Source organism: Merops nubicus, unplaced genomic scaffold, assembly GCF_000691845.1.
Source record: "Merops nubicus isolate BGI_N331 unplaced genomic scaffold, ASM69184v1 scaffold33523, whole genome shotgun sequence".
NCBI lineage: Eukaryota > Metazoa > Chordata > Aves > Coraciiformes > Meropidae > Merops > Merops nubicus.
In genome coordinates this window covers 7752-10821 of record NW_008601780.1, presented here as the reverse complement: position 1 = coordinate 10821, position 3070 = coordinate 7752, and the positions used below count along the sequence as shown (strand labels likewise).

Sequence of the window (3070 nt, the reverse complement as noted above, 5' to 3'; positions counted from 1 at the left end):
TTTCTGACCAGGAAGCCCCCCCCCTTTCCCTCCCTCCCACCTCCAACCGCTACCCCAACAGTTTTCTTTCTTTGTGCAGCAGAGCAAGTCAGCCATCACAATATGTGCAAAACATACAACAATTCACAAAAGCCCTTGCAACATGAAGACAATTGCAGGCATTGTTTCAGCATGCAAGCACTGAACAATAAATAACTATATCTACAAGTAACATAATAGGAATAGGACAGTTTGAATTACTTATAAATACAGGGAGGAGAGGAACAAGGAGTATTTGGGGGACGTAATCTTCATTCCCCACTGTTGCAAAAGTATTTCACCACTGGGCTATTTCTTATCAAGTGGAAGGTCCCTCGCTGCACACAGGGCAATGCAGCGTGGGATCCAAGAGGTGCTGTAGGCACTGCCTGTCAGACAAACACAATCCGCTTTGCGGAGTTCAGCAGCAATGCTGCTGTATCTTCATTCACAGTGGCACCTTGCTGCTTCAGACCTGGCCTGCTTCCCCTTCAGCTGGCGCTGGCACTTCAAACCACCACAAAGAGAGGTGACAACCATTTCAAATTTCACACACAAACAGCAGCGTCCATGGAAATCGAGTGCTGTATGCTGCACAGCTCAGAAGTTCTGTCTCTTCTTTCTCTCCATTGAGGGACTGATTAATATAGGCATTAATCCACAACTACTAGCACAACGTCCAGATCACAGGTTCATCCATTCATAATCAAACGACGTTCTGAAGCACTGACGACAGGTTTTTTTTCCTCCCATTCCTTCATGTCTAGGTTAGATAATTTACAAGGTGCAGATGATTTTCTTCAAATGCAAGAGACGCTGAATGATTTTTCTTCATTAAAACTGTTTCTCCAGATCTGAGGTTCCAATTATCTTCTCCAAATAAAGGAGTAAACTAAAAGCATGGGGAAGAAGAGAGAAAAGACTTAAAGGGTTTTGCTGAGACAATGTACCCTAAAGTTTTTGATAGATGTCAAAGAAAATCTAAAAACCAGTCTTAGGATACAATCAAGCTGATTGATTTCCCTCCCATGTACCCTCCCCACTCCGCCCCCTCCCCCTGGCAGTGTTCCTGTGCGACAGCCAGCTACTGATAAACAATCCAGCCAAGACAAGGACTTAATTACATAGGGTCATATTCTGCTTTTATTACTCTACTAGCCTTAGTCTGCAAACCATCCTACAGACCCCAGAAAGTTTAATTTTTTGGCTATAAATTCAGCCATTTGAAACCTAAATTAATCTGGCCCAATACAGTTCAATGTGATGGGCTCTACATCCTGCATACTTCAATTTCTATGTTCCCTCAAGATCTTAAAGGCTTGTGGACTTGTTTTAAGTGAACATAACCTTGTGCAACTTCTCTTCCACAAAAGCCCATGTGAATATTTTGTGCAAAGTTTTTTCTATACCTAGGCCACAGCAAACCAGAAGGGGAGGTGAAGGTGTCTCACCCCAATGCCTCTGTTCACCATGAAGAATTCCGAATTGAATTTATTCACAATATAGAAAAGGACATATAATCCCCATACTTAAAACATATCCACTACTCATTAAAGCAGAGGTCTGCCTCATTTCTTTTCACACAGCAATGCACCATGCATCAGTAGCTCCATCCTAGAGTCCTTTATAAAAATTGATTATTCAGTGAGAAAAAAGAGCCTTTGGACGCTAAAATTATGCTTTTCACTATGAAGCTGTTTTGAAATGCTAGCTTCCAAACCATCATCAGCTCACAGTCACTTCTGACAGCACTGCTAGAATTTTAGGAGGCAAATCCTAAAACATTACAATGCAAATTTGCTCCAGTGAACTCACAGTTCATTTGAACATACTACACCTCTCCCAACCTCTGATGTCTAAGAACAACAGGGAACACTCAGAGGAAGCACCACAGCCTGTGTAACAGCCCAGAGCACCAAGCCTCTTTGCCACTGTGGGCTTGTAACACACTCTCTTCATTACGTTTGAAAAAAGGTCTCTGCGCTTAGTGTTGATTAGTCTTTTACAGACACCCTTCAGCACAGCGAGCTGTTCTTCCTACTGAAACAGACTGTCAACACTGAAGTCAAAACAATGTTCCCTGTCAGGGACGAACTTTAAAAAAAATTTCATAAACAACTCTGAAATGGAAGAAGAGGGAAAAAAATTGCCCAACCTACTCAAAAGCCCCAAATTTGAGGAATGAGACAAAGCAGACTGAAGTCTTCCTAAAAGCTGTCAAACTGGGGCCACACAGCGCCATGAAAACAGAGGCTAATCAGAAGTAATTTCCTTTTTGTCCCTCCCACCCACTGACAAAGCAGCAGGAGTCAGTAGGAAAAAAAAAAAAACTACTTGCTGGATGAGCACACAGCCTTGGAGAGATTTCAGTGAATGGCTGCGTTCAGCCAGTTATCTTGTGTGTTAAGCCAGTTATCTTGTGTGCTAGAGAAGCCAAAATAATGGCCTTTTACCAATACACTGTGGAGCAAAGGAAGCTTTTTGTACCGTTATATTCTGAGGACTTTTTTTTTTCAAAATAAAACACTCCCTCTCATGTACCATAAACTTCAGAACAATTGTCAGTCTCAGAAAAATAAGTCAATATTTTTCTTGGCACAGACCCAAGTCTGGGCATTCCATATTGCTGCTCTGATAGCACTGAGAGCTGCTGAAAGTCAGTAATAATAGAAATTAACTGAAGCCATCAAGACGCTGTTCCCAGCTAGGCAGGAAGCCACCACACAGAAATCAGAGCTTCCATTTGTTGGCTGTCGGGGGTGCAATTATTCCCAGTACTTGAGATCTGCTAAATCTCAAGGATTTGCCTTGCTTTCCCAAGAATAAGTCTCAGAAAAACAAAGCAAGGAGAGGAAAGAGGGTGGTGTCTTCAAGACAACCAGCCACCTGAAACAAGAGCAGCTGATGGCACAACAGAGCCCAATTTCACACTAGATTTCCACGCTGACCTGCTGCTTTGCACAGGCTCAACCTTGTATTCTCTACTCAAAGCTCCCCGCCAGCTGAAAGACAGATACAAGATGAATCCTCAGTGTACCACAGAGAATGGAAT

General features: G+C 42.6%; 1 protein-coding gene across 1 annotated transcript in view; it reads right to left on the bottom strand.

Annotated features, from left to right (window-relative positions):
- Positions 1-612: 612 nt before the first annotated feature.
- ENC1 (ectodermal-neural cortex 1 (with BTB domain)) overlaps positions 613-3070 on the bottom strand; it is a 5892-nt gene continuing 3434 nt past the window's right edge. Inside the window, exon 2 of the mRNA XM_008938092.1 lies at positions 613-910. The gene's annotated coding sequence lies outside the window, so the exon portion shown is untranslated. The remainder of the gene's footprint in view (positions 911-3070) is intronic.